At 49.4% G+C, this 21,723-nt stretch overlaps 1 pseudogene; it reads left to right on the forward strand.

Annotated features, from left to right (window-relative positions):
• LOC112590758 (zinc finger protein rotund-like) overlaps positions 1–20,615 on the forward strand; it is a 301,308-nt pseudogene extending 280,693 nt beyond the window's left edge.
• The last annotated feature ends 1,108 nt before the right edge of the window (positions 20,616–21,723 follow it).

Genomic DNA, 21,723 nt, shown 5'->3' on the forward strand with positions numbered 1-21,723 from the left:
ATCGAGTGAGAGAATGAGAAACCGAATCCCGAAGACTGATTTACGGGCGTCTCTGAATTGATTTATACGACTCCGCGCCGCTGCGGTTCTAGCTAATTGCGTGTCGTTCCGGCACAGATATTTCCGGCCGAAAACAATTTTGCCGCTGCGACGATATTCGGCTTTAATTACATTATGGAATTTCATATCGCATGGAGCATATCCGCGGCGCGAATTCCAGGCGGTATGATTTCTCCGCGCTTTCGCCATTGCCGCCACCATTGCCACCATCTCGCGCAAGAATGTTTGACGTTGCTCGGCATCGAGTTGTTAACTTCTCGTCGACACTGCTCACACGTGACGGAACAAAGTCTTTAAACTGGAAAATAATTCGAATCCTGCATGCCGACTCGATCCTCCTCGCCTGATATCAGCGTCGACGCTTTCTCGTGCCGTGGCACGAGGCGCGCAATTGTTGAAATTCCTGAAATCTACTGAAAAGGATTAGCTTTGAAGACTGGACAGTCTGACTTGGCCGTTATTAAATTCTTGTTTACAGATCGGAACTAAAACACGCCATATCCGCGATAATTCAAGCTCCGTCTTGCGCTTTCGTGCTCAACGCGCGCGCTCCGTCTACCTTTTGTCGCCTCCTTTTTCTCGCACGATGGCAGCGATAAAAGAAATTGCCGTTCGTTATGATAAAAATAGGCGTACCGTAAGCCGGGCGTTTGCGCCGTTGATGTCCAACGATTGCGAGAAACTTCGTGACATACACATCACCTCTTTTTTTATCGCTATCTTTCTCGGTCCGATTATCTCGCGCGTTTAACTGACTTCACCCCAGAACTTTAATTTAGAAACTACGAAGTTTTTAAAATTATTAAACCCTCACACACCGGATATTTTTCGTCCGGCGTATAATATTTATTATACGCCGCTTTTCCGCTTTTCGAACTTTTCTGGTAGTTTCATTTGGTTAATCGTCCTATCGGAGGGGCTTCCCCGCACCGCATATACACTTTGATATTAATTATTATATAATTACTTTGGGCGCCGCGGAAGCTTTCCAAATATATTCAGCATGTCATTAATAGCGTAAAATTAATTATTCCATTAATTGTCATTGACGCTAGTTCCTGAATAGAAGGTACATAATTATCGTCGTTTATTGATATCATTAGTTATTATGTTTATTAATACAAAGTGATGTTTGAACGGTCGTGTAAAAATCGTGACGATAAGGAAAAGACTGCGAACGTTGCTGCATGATTACAGAATCGTTGTAAAGCATCAAATCCGGCATCGCGACTAGCTTTCCTAATTGTAATTAAGTAAAATTCAACGCTTTATAAAATTTATTGTCGTTATCAGCGTTCGTTTAGGCTTAGGATGAATTCATCCAGAGATCCGAAGATATCTCTCCATCGCAGGGATCGAATTCTTCACCTTCTTTGAGGTATAATTATGCCTCCGTTCAATTGTTCCCGCCGATCAATCTCTCGTAATTCCCACCCTTCTCACGCTCCATCGTCATCGAATTTCCCGCGATTTCCAGGCGAAATCGCCCGCCGGTACTTTCTTTGCCCGGGCGAATATATCGCGCCGCCTTGCTCCGGTGCAATCTTAACAGAATTACGAGCGTAATAGCCCCTACTACCGCTACTTTGGTGCTCCGGCTGATTTATATCTGAGCTCTTTCACTGAATGAAGTCGATACAAATGACCACCACGCGATCGTTTTTATTTCACGACGTTCGCGGTGTCCCGCTTTCTTAAATGATCAACCCACTTTTTATTCAGTCTCGCACATTCACTCCTATTTCCCCGATATATATATATATATGTTGAGCCAAGTAAATATATTATAAACATCGCTGGCGCCGATAATACGGCTTTTAATTCCTGGGCTACGCGTCCGCCGGGTAATTTTTCTCCGCTTCCTTTCGCAAGGGGGCTACGGTTGGCTGTCTGTGAAAAATAAACGAGCCCGTGCAACTTGGCGCAACGCCGTTCCGAACCATTAAACTTGCACGCGGTAGCAAGTTTTTCGAGGCTGCGCATGCACTCTCATGCGCGAGGAAAAGAGAGATCGTTGCACGCTACGACGATGCACATACACACGCGTACACACATATATCGCATACACGCGAGACAGAGAGAGAGAGAGAGAGAAAGAGAGAGAGAGAGAGAGAACGAGAAGCGCCGTGATGCCCGTAGGGGCTTTCGATATTCCGGCGCGAGTGCCGCGCGGAAAAAGCCTAAGCACTACCGTTATTGATGACCGTCGTGTCGAACGGACCGCGTTGATTTATCGGCCTGGGGGAAAGAAATATTTCTCCGGGGCGCGCCGGAGAGAGAGAGAGAGAGGCGGAGATAGGCGACAGAGAACCGCAGGTGATACGCCAAGGCGGAAATTTACGATAATATTTGCCGGGGCCGGACGAGCCGCGAAATGAAATTTCCACGGTACCGGGTTACACTTCGCGGCGAGCCTTTTTCCCGACTGCGAATTTCACGGTAGTTGCGAGTCGAAAGGAATCGTCCTCTTAGGGGTAGCTCGGTGAGAGATAGGGAATGAGTGAGAGAGAGAGAGAGAGAGAGAGAGAGAGAGAGAGAGAGAGAGAGAGAGAGAGAGCACTGTACGCTGTATCTCTCTGGAAATAAGAAAGAAAAATCGCTTACTTTTCATTCGACTCTGGTGAAATATATTTGAATCTGTGGCGTAACTGTAGACACATCGCCGAAATATATGATTTAAAATATATCAGTGGAGAAAGAACGAATCTTTTTTCCGTCTCTGTCGCGAGTCTTGTCACTCGTATATTATTTTGCTCCGTTTAGTCGGAAGGAACACAAACGACCTGATCTGGTTCATTCCAGATCGATCTGCTCGATGAGTATACCGTATTCCAGCATCCACTATCACGACCTATCGTGCACTATCACAACGTCGGACGATGCGATGTAGACGCGCGGTCACAATATCCGTAGCTTACGCGTCGCGCTTCCGGCACGTTGCTGTTACGCCGCGAGCTGCGACGAGTGTGTATATGTGTGCGCGTGTGTATGCGCGTTCTAACGTCGTGAACAACCATTTCCTGTAACGTGCGCGTAGCTAGGTGTATTTACTCCGGGCCCTTGACGCAGCCCACGGCGACGGCGACGTTCGGAGAGATCTTCGACGAGAACTTGTTAACTGTCGACGAGCTTAAGCCACTCCAAGGCTTCGCCTTCCAATTTCTCGTTTGTCGTCCTCGTCAGCTACGTCTCCGGCTTCGAACATGTCGTTCTACCCCACACTCGGTTCCTCCGGCAGAAGCTACAGGGAAGAAGCCGCGTTTCGGTATCGTGGTGATCCTTTGATGTATTTACCGCGAACGGCGCGGCGACAATGAGCTGCGCTGCGGCCACTTCGGTTCCCCGGCTGACTTGTGCCTACAGTCTTTCACTTTCTGTATTACGCAGATACAGATGGCCGCGGTAGCGCGCCAAGTAGCCAAAAAAGACACTTGATCTTTTCGTCCTAAGCCTTATTTCACCTGTTTGTCCAAATCTTTCATACTCGAAACGATGAAATTATATTTCTTTTGATTTCATAATCGAAACTGACATTCTCTTCTTATCGCAGGACATGGAAAAACGTATGGATTAATTTAAGCGTCTAGTTTGTGAAACCGTGTACATTTCGATGCACGACGAACAAATTTGAAAGTGTGTGCTATCTTCGAATTTTTCGTTGGGGATTTAGCAGTATTTATTTAACATCGCTTCGGAAACGTCTACATTAATGCTCTGCCTTTTTGCAAGCGACGGAACCGTTGCTGACTTTCGTACAGACGTCGGCCTTTATAAATTTACGTCGACTGGTCTGACGACGCGCCACGCTTCAAATAGGCGATAAAAAAGTAGCTGACTTGAGTGTCAAAACTTGGGACGTATATACGCGAGCGTAGTAAAAGTCCGCGTAATGATATATGGGAGTTCGAGTGTCCGCCACACGGCGTCCCGCCGCACCGCCGCGCTGGTGCGCCGATAGAACGTCCCGATGAAAATTGCATCAGCGAACGATAAAATTCTGTATACCGATGCTAGGGGCTTTTGAGTATCCATCATGGCGCCAGCGTCGGTTAGGTAAAAGTATCTCGGCGGAAATTGGATCGTCGCCCGACGGTAGGTGGGCGATACTCCTCCGTGTCCGACAAAAATTGTCTTTCGGTCGGGAGACACCTTCCTTTGTTACTCTTCGTTTCGCCGCCGAGTAGTTGTTGCTTATTCCGTGCTACGTGAGCACAACTCGTCGCCGCGTGTCCCGTTATCCGCGTTATCCGTTATCGCGGCGACGACGCGGCACGGCCACGCGAAAATGCGCAGCTGTGCGCGATGTTAATGAATAAACGAAGACCTACGTCACGGGAAACTCGACCCGATATTCCCTCGACGCGATATTTATAGAGAAGTGACTTTAATGATCCCCGCGGATCATTTGGAATAACGTCCCCGTCGCGATAACGTCTCTCTCTCTCTCTCTCTCTCTTTCTCACTTCTCGTTGTAACCATTACGCCGGGAGATTTATCATCTTCAATTCCTCTAAATGCGCGCTCTCGGCGCGCACACGAGACGTTCCGCTGCTGCACGTAGAATATCATTTCCAAAAATGATGGCACATCCTCCTCGGGACTCTCGAGGAAAATTGAATCATATTTTCTTCAGCTCGCTAAACTTCTGAGTCACGTAGCCTCCCTCGGAGTCTCGAGTTTGGGCCTCCTAGCTTCTTCCATCTCGCCTTCGCTAGTTCGTAGCATCGACGTTGGCATGTTTCGCGGAATACGTTCGCCATCGTCGGTAGTCTTAACCCTTTAATGCCTACTGGTGACTATAGTTACCAGAAACGCATTTAAGAATCCATAACTTAGTCAAAAAAGGAGATATTTTCGTTTTCTTTGCACCACTGTAAAGGTGAATTCTTCTTCTAAAAAATGATATATAGATTGTAGGTAGATTCGGTTTAGTCTGTTTTTAGCTCAGTTTTAATGATAACATGTTTTCTCAAATTCCAAGTAAGCATAGTTAGCATTGTTACTGACATCTAGAAGTGCACTATAAATGAATAGATTGGTATCTGTTATAATTTTATACATTTGGAAGCTTTCTCAGATGCAAAATGTAAAATTAAAAGAATACAGAAATACAAAATGGCAAATCCAATATGGTGGACACGAAAATCAAGAAATCAAGCTATTTTCGTGAAACCTGGTGACCTACAGTTTTTTATGCGGCGAAGAATGAAGGGACGATTGACTATCTAAATGGTGATCTATAAGATATTCTTCTGAAACAGTAAGCTTGACGCTCTGAATGATAAACTTCACTCACAAATATAGTAAGTAAAATTTCAGCTCAAAAATGTCAAGCTGACTATCAGAGTTATGTCGTATAGATAATCCTTCATTTTTCTCCGTATAGGTTGCTCGTATTTGCTCGTATATGCTTTTAGGATCCAAATCATATTTACCAATAAAGAAAAAACGAACGATAAAAAAAAACCAATATAAAATTCTGATATTTTTTTTGGTTTTATCACTACTTACAGTCTCAGTTCAAAACAACTCAAATTTTTTTCTTAAACCCCTCATAAAAAGGTCGAGCGTTAAAGGGTTAAACGAGCGTATCGTTTTCATGGATTCGTAAACGACATTAAAGATAAAAGACTTACAATCTACAACGCGACACACGATCGCTCTCAAAGTCTATAGTCTCTATTTTTACGTGATCGTTAGTTATCATCAACGCTGACTGAATTCGAGTCGCTTCAATCAAGATTCGCCGGTTACGACAATGTCAGACATCTTCGCAATTAGAGCGACGCTCGATTCATCAGGACTCTCGGCAGCTTCCTCGTGGGGAAAATTCGAACAGAGGATACGCTTTATCCTCTGTTCGTGTCGTCACGTTGGCCATCGTATTTTCTTTCCGCTGTGCCGAAGGCACGATCGTGCGCTCCATGTTCGGCCTGGGATCGCGTCCGTGCCGAGCTTCGCACACACACACGATCGTGTATTCGTTTTCGCCTCTCCTAACCCCGTTAATCATCTGTCGATCTCGGTTATCAGCGCTGCATCATGTCCGTACGTACGCTGATCGCGACGCGCGAGTTACAAATCAAAGTCAGCGCGCGGGATGCGCGGCGGACGAGTCGCGCCGATGTCGAACCCGATGGAAGGACCCGACGTGAACACAGACGAGGTACGATGCACCCAGGGGAGGATGTACACGCGCACACATGCGCGGCGCGACCCGCGGCGACACACCGGCGCGGGCGTTCCGTGTTCAAGTGGACTCGGTTGAACGCGTTCATTTGATATACAGCTAATTAGAGATCGAAATCTCGACTCGTCAGAGTGTGCATCTCGCTTTGAAACGAGGCACTCCCGGAGACCCGCTCTCGTGTCCGTGATGGTTAATACCCCGGACGCGAGTGTGCGCGAGCGAATGCATCGTCGCACGCGTCACATCGCCAAGTATCGCGACTGTGCGTTAATGAAGTACAGGGATTATTTCGTTCGTAACGAAAGATCGCTCGAGCCGCGTCGCCGCGAGGAATATTTAAGTGACACCCCGGAGCCCCGGACTCCTTGACACTCCTCGCGCACCGCATGTGGGCTCTCCTTCTCGGCGACCTTCCTTCGAGAAAAGACATTTCAAACGCACGAGATGAAAAATAGTACGCACGCGGCTTACCAAGGAGACGGATCGCATCGCGAGATGTATAATAATTGCGAAACGAATTCGCTAGACTCGCCGACGCCGCAAATTTCGGTCGGAGAAGTCGGAGAAGTCGGTTCAAATTAAAGATTTCGTCCTGTCCACAGCTGAAAGATATCTCGCTTGGAATCTATTCGTGGACTATTTAAGAAGGATCCGGAGAAGAATCAGCGAAGGCGACTCGCTGTAATAATGGCTTTTGGCTTGAAATATTAACTCGTATTCGCCGAACAAGCTCATTTATCGGCCCCTCTGTCGAAGACTCTGTCAACCGAGACGTCGTTTCCGATCCTCGTTCTCTCGATGATTACGCTCGCACGGTTTCCGTGTGCGCGGTTATACCGACACGAGAAATCCGATTGATGCACGGTTAATTGGAGATCGGAATCTCGGTTTACACGCTCCGGGGCCCGCGCGTACGGGCAGGGACGTAGTAACAATTAGTAGGCGAATAAAAGGGCGCACCGACGTATTGCGTGTCGGATTCGGGAAACTGGATTATGAATATTACGTCGAACGTCGTGATTGGCGTTCAAGGCGCCGTGAAACACAGTTGAGATAAAACGCGCGGACCGCAGTCACGCGCGCTCGCAAGTGCCATTTAAATTGCAAACTGTTAACAAGCTCGTTCGATCGTTGCTTGTCAATAACCGCCACTTCTATCCGTCAAAACGCTCCCGTTCTGTGAAGTGAGGACAATTTTGCTATTTTTTCCCCTTTTTTCCAAAAGGGAATCTCCCGATCGACTCGTGCCCGGCCGTTGATATATAGCTCACTTTACGCTCCCGTTACGCGTTACGCATAAACGTAACATGTTATTCGTAGATGGCGCGTAGGAAGGTACGAAATTAAGTCAAGCTCCTGATATAAGCATTATTCTCACCGATGACAGTCCCAAATGCATCGCCCACGATCCACCAAATAAGCTTCTTTCACGCGCACGTGCGCGCGCGCGCGCGCACACACACACACACACACACACCTACGCATTTAGTGGGAAGCAGAATCGGATGATTGTGTTCAGCGTTCACCCTTCAACTTGATATACAGCTAATTGGAGATCTGAATCTCGGAGCGTAGATCGTACCCCGGGGCGCAGGAGAGGAACGCGTAGATGTACAAAACGTTCTGCGGCGTCGTGCGCAGCAGCGTTTCTCAATGTTGCGTCGGGTCCGCATCGGAAATCGTTACGGGGCCGCTGAAATCCTCCGCGAGGAGTGCGCGCGTAAACAAAGCGAAACGGGATAAAACGGGTGCGCGCGTCAAGAGAGCATCAACGATCTTAATAACTATCGAATCTCGGCCGCGTTTTGCCGACTCGATATCTCCGCTCGCGCGTCGTGTGGCGCGTGGTCGCAATGATTTGAATCAGAAGAATCGTGGACAGTCGCTGTGTTGCCAGCCTCGCGCAGCTATCGTGGACTGAACGAAAGCCGGTATTGATCGGCGCAACATCGAGTTGAGAAACGCTGATGTATAGCGCGGCATGCGCTTCTGGATTTGCGTCTACGTGGGAGCGAGCACCTGCACTCTCGCGTAAAACACATCTCCGCGATCCCTTCGACAAAAGACGAGCCGGGACGGGGGAGAGTGGGTGGGGAGGGTGGGAAATGGAAAGGATCCGCTCTAGCCCGACAAACTATAACTAAACCGCGCGTCAGTGTGTACTGCTCTATAAATTATATAATATCACCCGCTGGATGGCCGGGCGCGCCATTTCGATGTGCCGCGTGTCTGAGTAATATATTATATTTCTGCTTGTCACTACGACTACATTCGCGCACACACACACACACACAGAGATCTATACATCTATACGCACGGCGCTGTTCCTCTGAGCGGCTGGCACATCACCGCCAGCCGTTCTTTTTCCGCGGAATGATCCATAAAATCCCACGGACCGGAGTAACGTCCCGCCGCGCGCGAACGCTTCATCGTATTCAAATTAGCGCAGGAAACATTCCTCGTCGCTCCATTCGGACCGTCATCTTGCATCATTTGTCGTATGTTTGGATCATCGTTATTCGCGTTATATCTGAGCGTTATATCTTTTCTTTCCGCACCGGGGGTACACGTATCTCGAAAGATGACTTCCACTCGCGTCCGAGCGGAAAGTCAAAAATCGAGGAGATCGCGGCAAAATCGATCGTTCCTGAAATTGATCCCACCCTCATCTCTCGTATTTTTCATCCGCCGCGACGAAATTGCACCCGAGCCACCTGCGAGCGCGATCCGACCAGCACATCACACATGCTCAACATGTGTTCGCCCAATGAGCTCTCTCCTTTTTTCGTCCGCGAAACCAAGAGACTCGTCTCGTCGCCGCCGGACTCGTTTCGTACGGCTGCAGTTCGTTAAATCAACGGAGCTGTCGCTACGACGTTAACCAAGTTAACGCGTATACTTTGCGCGTGTTTTATTAAACCTACCGCCGCTACACGGCCATACGGAACCGAGAGAACAGAGAGCCGCCATTTGTAATCGACGCGAATATTTCCTTCGATAACGGACTTTAATCAACTTCAGAGGCGCGCGCGACTCGCGTTCGACCTTGCGGCTCGAAATCACCGGAATAACCCGACGTCGTTGTGAAAGCTTTCTTGCGTCGCTCGCAAATCAGCCGCCGGCCGCACGCGCTGCATCGCCCGGAAGCGCTTGCGCGCCTCGATATCGCGCAATAAAATCTCGAGCGATATATTATGCACGAAGGAAAACGCATCCCCGATCTCGATTGGATCTCGCGCGCGGGCGCGCGCGAGATGAGATCGCTCGCTGCCGGCGCAACGTCGCTAATTGATTCAGCATTAATCGTGTTCCGGAGTTGAGCAGCGCGCGCGAACTAACGCGTCCGCCGTGAATCAGTTTCGCAGTTACGAGTTTCGCTCGCCGTCCGTCCCGATATCGCGGTCGGCGATTTTATTATCTTCCCGCCGGCGGTGGTGGCGGACAAAGTTGGGAAATCGCGCGGCGCGCGCTGGCCCGCGAGAAGGGAAGAAGAACGGGGCATGGAAAAGTTTCCGTCGCGCGGTTTTGGTAGAAAGAAATACCCGGTGACTCGACTCGACCGAGACCGGAGGCGCGATGCGTAACTGGATCGAGGAGACCTTATTGAGTTTCCGTACTTTCGGATTCCGTCCGTCGACGAACAACGACGCTGATGCGCGTGGGCTCGCAGCCGGCGAATTTGCTTTTCAAATTCTCGTTTTTCAAGGCCAACTTGCGCGCGAGGCCACGGATCAATAGGCTTCCGGTTTTAGCATTAGTTGCCGCAGCATCTTTCCGCCCGTCGCCTCCGACACCGATCCCATCCGCGCTCGATCGTTTTTGCCGGCTGCTCTCGGCGCGACGGATTTACGAGCGAGCGAAGAGAGTACAGACGGCCGGCGAGGGTGACTTTTTTGTCACGTGCGCCTCGCCGCTGTGTATTTCCGCCGGGAGAGAAGAAGGAGGAGAGAAACTCTGTTCGTTAATTAATAAAATACTTGTCCGCTCGTTAACGCCAACGTTAGCTAGCTCGGCTAGCTCGGTCGGAAGACACGGCCTCGGTGCTGTGAACGATGGCGGATCGCGAACTGCGCAATTAATTAATTTCACGTATCCGGAACTCATCGCGAGCTGATAACTCGTGCGAGAGAGAGCGAAACGCGTCCCCTCCTGCCGTCGCACGGCGTATCGACTGGCGGAGACGCGAGAGTTTCTCGATACTCACGGCGTAGTCGATCGAAATGGGATTCCACTTTAATGCCAGCTTCGAATGCCGGGCTACGAGCGGACGATATTGCAATTAGGCTCGTGACAGTCGATCGAATGTCTGCTACGTCCCGTCGTAGTTATATGTACACGCGCGGCACGCTTCGCGAGCCTGATTTAGGCAATTTAGATCGCCGCAGCTGCGTGCTCCGCAGCCTTTCAGCTGTCAGTTCTTGGCCTGATGAAACAGCGAAATCGTCGGCGTGTCTCTCGATCGGGTTTTACCCGCCGGCGATATAAAACAACGACGATGACGACAAGGACGATGACGACGACGACGACGACGACGACGACGACGACGACGACAACGACAACGACGATGAGAGCGATCAGGACGAGGACGAGAAGGACGACGTCGCGAGAGTGAGGGAAAATCCAAGACCGGGAAAACTTTCATCGAACGAGCTAACGAACGAACTTTCGCCGGGCTGCGCTGCACTGTGCTGTGCTGTGCTGTGCTGTGCTGTGATGCGCTGTGTAGTATAGTATAAGGTAGCCGCAAGATCCCGGCGGAGACGACGGGATTTCGTAGAGATTTGTGTAACGACGCGACAGCGCGCGTTGGCACGAAGTCGATAAACCGAGTATTAATTAAACGCATGACGACGATGGCATGTTGAAATCCTCGAGCATCTCGAACGCTCGCAGCACTCTTTGAAAGTTCGCAAGATAAACCGACAGGCGAATCGAGTTATTTCCGATTACGTAGCTGATATTGCTCGGTGGAGTTCTTGTAAAATATTTGGCAAGCTCCAGCGCGGGCATCGATACTCTCTCTTCTTCCTTCTCTCCCTCCCACTCTCTCTCTCTCTCTCTCTCTCTCTCTCTCTCTCTCTATACTCCTCTCTCCCTTCGTCGTTTCTTTTTTTTCTTTAGACAACAAGATAAAATGAGGCGTAAGGGCGATTATATCTCACAGCGTCGGCTATACTTAATCCTTGTCTGGAAGACGAGTCGGGATATTTTTTCAAACTCTTCGGAGATAAAAGCGCGATAATTTAGCCGCCGTGAAGGAGATGTCGCGATGCAAACGGTAGCGGAATGTCCCCGTCGCTTCCGAGCTCCCGGGAGCTTATCTACATATTTTCTCCGACATCAAACCGAAACAAAATATCGCTATTGCGAATCTCCGCGCTGCTCTCGCTCCTTAAAGCGCCGTAAGATCGCCGAAGCGCGCCGCGCCGCGAAAACTCGCTGGCAAACGAGGAGTGAGAAAAGTTATCTCGAAGTGCGTCGTCTCGGGAGAAAGTGGGAGCTTCTCCTCGTCGTTGTCGTGCTTGAAGAGCACGAGATGCGAGATGCGTTGAAAAGAGAGAGAGAGAGAACACGCTTCAGGACTCTCTCTCTCCTTTTCTCTATCAAGAGTGGAGAATATAGCAGCGAGGGGGTAACTCTCGCAAAGGGAGATCACGCGTTCTTCCGAGCGGAGACGGAAAAACTTTGGAATGAAAATTGACGGCCGGCGACGCAAACATGTGAGCGCAGGGAGATTTTAACACCTGCCTTTGCGCCATAATAAGGCCGCCCCTCGGCCTTAAAGCGGTCGCGGACCGCCTAAGCGAATTAAAAGTACGAGAGCTCGGTCTTCTTCTTCCGTCTTTCTTCCTCTTCCCGTCCCGTCGCGTCTTCATCGTCGACGGCGGAGCTGGAAAAGTTGCTGGGCTACGTCCGCCGTATTGAAGTTTTTTACATCCGCCGAGATAATCTGGCTTAATTAATTTAATTCCGAGAAGGACGACAAGGACTACGACCTTTTCCGTCTTCCATCCTATCTACCTACCTACCTACCTACCTATCTACCTGCCTTGCCCCTTCCCTCGCTTCGTTATCGTTCCTCTCCCCTCGAGTTCGCTCTCTCGCGACTCGACGAATATTTTATTATACGAAAGTGATTTTACGAGACGGCACGCTGCACGACGTGTAACGGTCGTATTTAGAGACCTTCGTTTCTCGCAAGAATACGCGGGGAACGACGTCGAGGTAATTTAGACGATTTACCTTTTCCTCGCTGAGCTTTTGCGCGAGACTGTGTACATCGGAGCTGCTAATTCTCGTTAATAGAGATAGAGAGAAGGGAGGAGGAGGAGGAGGAAGAGGAACGACGACGGGCAATCGAAAATCCTTATAATATCTGAAAATAATAATATCGGTAACGAGGCGCAGCACAACATCGACGCGCGCACGGACTTTTATTACAACGCCAGATGGAAATGGGCAATTAAAATTACGTTGGAATCACGACCGGGTATCGGACATCGATATATCGGGGACCTCGCAATCTAACATAATTATTTTATAACACATGGAGTGTCTTCATTTTCCCTCCCCCCCCCTCTCTCTCTCTCTCTCTCTTTCTCTCTCTCTTTCTCTTTCTACATACACATCTCCCTCTCGTCGAAAAAAAGTCTGTAATTTGTTTAGTCGGTATTTCCACTATAATCTCGTGTGTCAATACGGTCCCGTATCCTATCGCCAATATGTCGCGCGTATTTATTTCGCGCTCTATTCGTGCACCGACATATTTTTCTCCGCGTATTCGGTGATTTATATCTCGAATTTCGTTACATATCGCGTTACTTACATCTTTTTTCCCGGCGCGTCAAAACGAGTTCGTTTTGTGCGTATATTTTTTCAGCGTTTTCTCGTTTACATTCTAATTTCCCAGACCAACGCGCCGCGCGACGCAGCGCGGCGCGGCACCCGTGTTTTCCGGATGGAACGTATTTTTGCGCTTCCATTTCCCGTTTCGCCGACGTGGCCCTTCGATCTCACGGCCCCGCCGGATCTCGCCTTCCTCGCGCGCGCGATCCTCGATATTATATCGTATATTATTCCTGAACCGCAACGGTGACGCGGATTACGGAGAAAGAGAGAGAGAGAGAGAGAGAGAGAGAGAGAAAGAGAGAGAGAGAGAAAGAACAAGAAAGAAAAAATAGAGAAGGCTATCTAGCGAATAGGTTTCACACTCTGTATATTACGCGCGCCCACATCCCGTCATATTATCGCGGTACGGTAAAAAGGCGTTATACGAGCGCGAAAAAATTCCTTCCCTTCGGTGCTTCGGCATATTTCGCATTGTGCGTGAGTCACATACACGACCGGCCATAAGGTGTGAAGGACTCATAAAAGCAAGGCATGCTACATAGATCGATGTGAGAGTAGCTCGTACGCTAATAAAATATCGATAAGGAAAGGCATCCCCCGCAGGGGGCTGCGCTGTCGAGCTCTTTTTATTATTCATTCCCGGAAAAAGGTCGCAATTATAAATCTCGATTAATTCGCTTCTTCCTCCTCCTCTTCCCCCCCCCCTCTCTCTCTCTCTCTCTCTCTTTCTGTCGACTCATTAAACATTTATGATGGATGAAGTTTTTGAGGGAGTCTACAACGGACGCACGCTAGTTATAAATCATGCGCAGCATATATCGCCGGGCTGTATCGCTCTTGACTCGTACGAAGAGAGTACGTATTTCCGTGCGTATTTGCTCTTGGTTAAAGGCAGAGAAAGAAACAGCGAGAAGGAGAAGGAAGAGCGAAGCGCAACGTGCACGTAATCTCCGTGTTAATTTCAACACGAATCTGCTTGTCTCATACGTGTCGCGGTAAAAACGTACGGCGGATTAGAACGTACGTTCGCGAAGGATATTTCCAGGCAGAATTATTCTGCGGACGTCCGCCGCCTTTGTGACCGATAGTTTGGAACTCGCAAGTTCCTCGTTCCTGGTTTCCATCGATTCGACCCTGATTAACGAATCCAGCCGTCTGCGCTCGACCGTGAAAACCGCGTGAAATCGGGGCGCATCTCCCGGCGTACAAATAACGATGCGCGCGGGCAGTGACGCGCTTCCGTCGCGTGAAGGAAAACAGAGAAACGAGAAAGGATTGAAAGTGGGTCGCGCGAGGGCGATGACGAACGAGAGGGTCATGACGCGGAGGGGGAGAAGTGTGAGCGGGAAAAATAATGCGATCCTCGCGTGAGGACGCGTGTTCGCTCGCTCGTCGGGATCGAGGGAAGATCGCATGGCGAAGAACAGCACGAAGAATAGGGGTGAGGGGCGGGAGGGGGTGCGGAGAGGTGCTGAGAGGATGAGAGTTCCGCGTGGTCCTCTCCTGCTCCTCTGGCCACCCTCCGCTGCGAGGGACGATTTGTCAGACAGGCGAATACACGCCGAGAGATAACGGCAAAGTTTCGTGGACGCGCTCTGCGGAGAGAACGAACGGCCGCGTGCGGACTCGCGGCTGACAAATGCGCGACGCGCTCGTAGTACGCTCGCGAGGAACGCGCGTTTTGTTTGCGTACAAATGGCGATCGCCGACACGGCAAACGCGAATGATAAGCGTGCCATTGGGGAACGGGATGATCTGCCGGAGGAAGCTTCGGCTGCGGTCTCGCAGGAACGTGACGAATATGTCGCGCGAAGCTGACGCTCAAATTATCTTTTTTCCCCCTTTCTTCCTCTCACTCTTTTCCTCTTTCTCTTTTTCTCTCTTTCCTTCGTTCTTTCTTTCAGATTAAATCGTGAATGTTTCTACGAATTTTGATGATAACGACGTGACGACAAAATCGCGGATAATGGAGACTCGTCATGTTGCTACGGTTGCCGATGGTTTATGATTCTCTCTTTTCCGGATTTTGTCCTTTTTCTGTATTCCAACACGAATGTTACGAGTATCATAATTTTAAGATGGATGGGCTATCGAGAGATGGAAAAACGTGACGCACGTCGGGAAAATACGCATAAAACTCAACGGTGCATCCGCGAAACCGTTGATATGCATTGCAATGTGTCTCACACGCACACGCACACGCACACGCATGAGGGGCAAATAAATGTTTATGGTTAGAGTGCATATTTTAATAAATACTCGCGTCAATTACCGTAATGCTCTTGTGTAATAAGCGTGTTTTTATAATTACGCGAGTAACGCGCCGTATTATTGACATGGAGCGAAACATTTTACGCGAGATACGGGACATCAAATTGAAGAACCGAACGGCGAGAGCGCGAGCGAGAGCGAGAACGCGCACGCACTGAAAAACACGATACCGGATTAATATCCTCGGACTCATGAATAAAGAGGAAACATTCCCACATATTATATCGATAGCCCCGACATTGCTTGCGCGGATATTTACAAACCCGTCGCCCCCAGCACCGACTGTTTGCGAACGCGCTCATTCTGTATTTGCGAGTTTCTAACGGCGGTAGCCGAACGATTCGCTAAATATTGACAGGAAATTACACCCGTGAGCGCAGAGATAGGATACGGCAGGAAGTGATAGCCGGGGATAGGCGGGAATAGGGTGTCGGGGATATCTCGAAATTCGCGCAGGACTGTTTCTTTCGCTGGAAGAACGCACGGAGACGGAACGGAGACGCGCGCGTCCGCCATTCGTCCAAGAGACGAAGCCGTCCGCTGATTACAACGATGACAAATGTCGACGTGGGAATTACGAAATGAAGGTTTAATAAGGTATGAGCCGGCTCGCGGCCGCTGTCCGTCGCCACCGCGTTCCCTGCAGTAATTAACAAATCCAATTTTAATCGACAGTTCAATTCGCGCTGCGTCCGCCCCGCCGGAAACGCACTCTCGCGAGCGTCGCGGCCGTACATGCAATCGTCATATCAGCGGGGCAAAACTGATTAGCGGCTCCCCTCGCGACGCAATTATTTCGTGCGCTGCGCGCACGAGCGACCGGGCGCCCCGTTCTCTCTCTCTCTCTCTCTCTCTCGTCATCTCGCGCCAAGTAAACGAAATAAGCGCGCAAACGGAATAAATTCCTTTGTGCCGCAATCCACGGTTTCAGCGGCCACCACGTTTCACGGCGACTCGGCTGATGACTATTAAAGTGGCCTGTCGATTAGTCCGCAATTCTAATCTCCAAATTATTAATTGTGATTCTGGCCGCACATATTAAGCGCATACACGCGCTGCCGAATAATGGGCTGTCGGCGAATCGCGACAAATACATACAAGAGGGTAAACGTTCAACGGGAGGACACGCGGCGCTTTTCGCAAAGATGATATTTTACGCGCAAGATTTATTTATTTTTACTGTTTATTCGTGAGAAATTGTATCTCCTTCGAGTACAAAATACAACGGATACGATAACATCGAGAAGAAGAAGGTGAAGAAAAGATGAAGGAACACTTTTTAAAGAACGTGCTAAAGGCGAATTACGAAAGAAATGTGTGTGCTTTATTCCCATTGACCCACAAAATTGCAGATTCATCCCAACGGACCGGTGACAGCATCGCGCATACTCGCGTCTCGCGACCGCGTCGAGAAAACGCAGAAAAAACCTGTAACCCATTAGGAGGGCGAGAGGGGGCGAGGGAACAATAACTGCGATGTCCGGCTTGGAGCCGGAGCGACTGGGAGCGACCTCCTAATTAAAAATCACGAATGTCTGCGGTCCCTTTGTTGCCGCCCGCACATTTGGCATTCCCGCGCGAACGGGGGTAAAAAAAACAGAATCGGTCGCGCGACATCGTGGATATCGGCGCGTCCTCTCCAAAAATCGCGGGTCCGAATTGGAATCCGCTGCCGTATCGCCCGTATCCGAAATTCCTGTGCGCGCATATACGTCAATTCTCGTGCGCGACTCGAGAAGGGCGAATCGGATCGAAAAATTGGCAATAACACTCGAAACGGCGCGGGTAAAACGCGACGCGACGCGTGATTGCCGGACTATAAAACAAAGCGCAGCGTGTCCGGCTCGCAATTCGGCGCGAGCATACAGATGCGAGCGTCGATCACCGATCTCTCCGCGTTTTTTTACACCCTGCGCTCGCGTGTACGAGACGCACGTGCATACGTGCGTGCATGCGCGTCAAGTCCGCGTCGCGCGATATCTCCTTCGCGCTTGCGATAACGACTCGACGATCGGCTGCGTTTCACTTCCCCCTAGCTGCTGGAACATACCGCGTCTTGGTAAATGTCGCGTCCCAATCGTTATCGCCTCGTTCGCGTTCGCGCGAAAAACCGCGGCTGCGTGGCGTGGGCGAAGCGACTTCGATTAAACGCTTCGTTATTCGTTCGATCTCGAAGCGACGAGGGCGCGTCCGGAGCGAAGATGAGTCCCTTTCGGCGTGTTGAAATCGACGATACAATATTTCCTCCACTCTATCGCGCCGCGATACGACCTATACGCGCTCGGTGCTGATACGTTCGGTGCGCATGTACACGATGGGCGCTTTAACGGGCCACACAAAGACGGATTAACCTACACGGGAGCTACGGGGCGTCATGCGCACGTGTGCGCGTAATTGTAGTCGCACGCTGGTTGACGGATACACACATCGAGGAGGCGCGATATATTTACGGTTTATTGCGGCGCGTTTACGAGCCGAATTATAGTCGGCGCTCGTTTTAATGGATGTCGAGATTGCGGCGTCACGGCGCGCTCGTAATTTCACATCGGCCTGGTAAATTATTAAATTCGACCGGTTTAACTATTGTCGCGGGCGCGAACCCGGCTTGGACACTAAGGCTACGTTATGCTCTATTAAGGCCTGATCGATTATGGTTTGTGGCCGCGCTCGCGACCGATCACCACCGGATCCGGACTGGATCCGCCGTGAGTGCGATTAAATTCGATCGAATTGCACAATCGCGCCTCTAGAACGTCAACGTAAACGGTGCGTTGACCCGCATCGGTTTGTTGCTCCTTAAAGAGGCCAGCTGTGAACAAAAGTTTCAGAAATCAGATCAAAATAATTTAAATTGTATTATATTATATCAATATTAATTTATATAGATATTATATATGGATGTAATAATAGACATAAATTAATTGAATATGCGGATAATTTATTAAATTGTTAATTAATATTAAGCGAATTTATAGGATTGAATAGGAGAAAGTCAAAATATCACGGCGATGAGAGATACAAATTGATAAGTTTATATACCGGCAATTATATATACATATATTAGGTAAATCGGAAAGTTCCGTCCATCTAGCGGCAAGTAGTTATAGCTAGAACTGTCGTTAACCTCTAATGTCTAAACGAAGCTTAATGGTTTGTAAACTGCAGCTGAAGCTCATCGAATGCTTGTAGAAGTTTATGGTGATAATGCACCTTGCGATAAAACATGCAGAGAATGGTTTCGACGCTTTAAAAGTGGTGATTCTGATGTAGAGGACAAAGAGCGTTCTCGCGACGGCCAAGAGTATTCGAAGACGAAGAATTGCAGGCATTGGTGGACGAAGACCCATGTCGAACGCAAAAGCAACTTGCAGAGGCATTAAATTGTGCTCAATCTGTCATTTCCGATCGTTTGAAAGCCTTAGGAAAGGTTTACAAGGAAGGAAAATGGGTCCCGTATAAACTGAAGCCAAGAGACATTGAAAGGCGAGAAACCATCTGCGAAATTCTGCTTGCTAGGCAACAGAGAAAGGGGTCTTTACATCGTATCATCACTGGGGATGAGAAATGGATTTATTTTGACAATCCCAAACGTTGAAAAACTATTTGCGATTCCTCAACCAGCCAACCCTCAACATCGACGCCAAAGCGGAATATCCAGGGAAAGAAGGCAATGCTCTGTATTTGGTGGTGGATCAGAAGGATGAGCTGTTGAAAAGTGGTCAAACAGTCACAGGGGATCTCTATAGAGAACAAATGATCCGTTTGAGCCGAGCATTGCATGAAAAACGACTAGAATATGAAACGAGACAGCATAAAGTGATTTTGCTTCATGACAACGCTCAGCCTCACGCCACAAAATCTGTCGAGAAAACGTTAGAAGCACTTCGTTGGGAAGTGTTACCCCATGCGGCTTGTTCACCAGACTGTGCCCCTTCCGACTACCACTTGTTTCGGACGAAGCACACGCACTTGCTGACGAGTGCTTCAATTCCTATGAAGACGTCGAAAAACGGGTCTCTGACTGGGTCTCCCTCTAAAGATGAGTCATTCTTTCTCCGCGGAATTCGTTTGCTGAAAGATGGGAAAAAGTCATCGCTAACGATGGACAATATTTTGATTGATGTACTTTTTCATTTTGTTTCTTAAATAAAGCCATAAAGTTTTGCAAAAAAATGGACGGAACTTTCCAATTGACCTAATATATAAAGAATTTTACAAGTGCACACGATACAACATATGTCGTCTCTTTCTGTTCGCAGAGTGTCTAAACAGCAGCTGGAGCTCATACAGCAAATTATGCAGCAGACGCAACAGCAGCAGTCCGCCGTGCAGCAGCAGCAGCAGCAGCAGCAGCAGCAGCAGCAGCAGCAACAGCAGCAGCAGCAACAGCAGCAGCAGCAGCAGCAGCAGCAGCAACAGCAGCAGCAACAACAACAACAGCCGCAGCCACAACGATCCGGCACCACGGTGACGATAGCGTCGCAGTTGCAAAAGACACAAAAGCCGTCCGTCAAATCCATCGCGTCGCCCGGCACCATTTCCAACAGTTCGGGAAACGGGAGTGTGGCCAACAGCGCAAGATCAAGCCCCAAGCCGAAGGTCTGGAATCACTCACAGGTAAGTGCGATGCACGCAAGCAAAAGAGAAACAAGCGTATCGTTTAATCTTCCGCGCCATCGCACAAGGTTCGATGTCGTCGACAGCGACACCGAAGATTCTCCATCGAGCATCGACGATGCGATAAATAAATACCGTGCAGTTTCGAACACCGTTCGCGGGGCACGTGTCTCGACGACACGTTCCTCTCTTTCTTGACTGATTATATTGCGCACGAGAAAAACCGCAAGCTGAAGCGACCAATTGGGTCGGTCGAGAAAGAAGGCGCCGCCGCCGCCGCGCGCGTTGCGATTCGCGCAACGATTCGAGGGAACGAAGTAACGCGGCGACCATCGCGTGCTGCGCCTCGTATATATGCCGTATGACTTTATTACGTGACGCGCAGCAAACCGAGATAGCGCCCAGAGCGATAAGCTCGGAGTACCTCCAGACTTGCTTTCTGTTGAAAGAGCCCTTCTTCCGCATTAGGCAGCGGAAGTATTACCCGGAGCGCGGCGAGGATCCCGTGTACACGGCTCATCGGGACTCGTCGCGGTAATCTTTTGTGCGGCGAATACGCCGCAAATCGTATTACATATCGCGGCCGGGAGGGATGCCCCGTCGCTCGTAATCCCGCGCTCGTCGAGTATTATACGCGGGAACGCGAAACAGCGAGATACGGCGCGCGTGACCCTTTGTGCGGGATCCCGTTCCCTTTCGTTCCGTTCTGTTCGTTCGTTCATTCGTTCGTTCTCAGGCCGAGGAAGAGCGAGCCCGGCCGAGAACGATGATGAGGTCATCGTCGACGGTACCGTATTATCATTCCGTATACGGCGCTGCTCGGTCATCGCGATCATTGTAAATGAAAAAGGGATCCAAGCGTAAATAACGAGAAGACCCGTCGGATAATGTGCTTTATGACTTTAAAGACGGTAAATGATAAGTCCCCGATGCGCTTCCGGGAGATTTGCATTATTGGAGAAGGATTTAATGCTGCTTTAAATATGCTTAAAATGAAGTCCCGCTTTACGAACCGCGTTTAAATCATTCATTTAGGACATAGCGGCATTAATTTTTCAAGATTTCTCAGCAGCACTCCTGCGAGTGCGCGTACACTGCAAACCCGAGTGTGTTATTTTGACGCGTATAAACTGAAGCTTCCTTCACGCGTATCTTGTCGTCTTAAATCACGTCGTTTAACGCGTTTAAACGCGTTAAGTGATATTGAGATGTATCAAATGACGTGATTTCAGACGACAAGAAACGCGTGAAGAAAGCTTCAGCTTATACGTGTCAAAATAATACATTCGGGTTTGCAATGTATGCGCGTCGTATTGTCCGGTGTGATTTTGGCACAGGATGAGAATTTTTTTGTGGGATTTCAAGTTATGTGCATAATAAGAGTGATTCTCATATCAACTTTAGAGATCGTTCCCGTTGACGTTCCCTCGATAACGCTCCCGCGCTCTCGCGGGGTGAATCCCGAGCTGATGCATTAAAATAGCGGTCAGGCCGGTCTTCGAAGCGAGTCTTCGAAACCGTCCAGGATGAAACATGCGCGAGCAAAGAGGAGATTAAATCCGCCGTTGAGCGCCATGTAACGCGCTTTAACCCATTTCTCCTTGGATTACATGCCGCTTGCTTGATAAAATTGCGCGAATCACTAATTGGTCGCGACGTCGCCTCCCTTTATGCCCCTGTCCTTCCGGCCGTCCGAATCTACGGCGATCAAAAGGGCGACGACGTCGTGAAAGGAG

The sequence above is a fragment of the Harpegnathos saltator genome, unplaced genomic scaffold (assembly GCF_003227715.2).
Source record: "Harpegnathos saltator strain DR-91 unplaced genomic scaffold, Hsal_v8.6 scaffold144, whole genome shotgun sequence".
Lineage (NCBI taxonomy): Eukaryota > Metazoa > Arthropoda > Insecta > Hymenoptera > Formicidae > Harpegnathos > Harpegnathos saltator.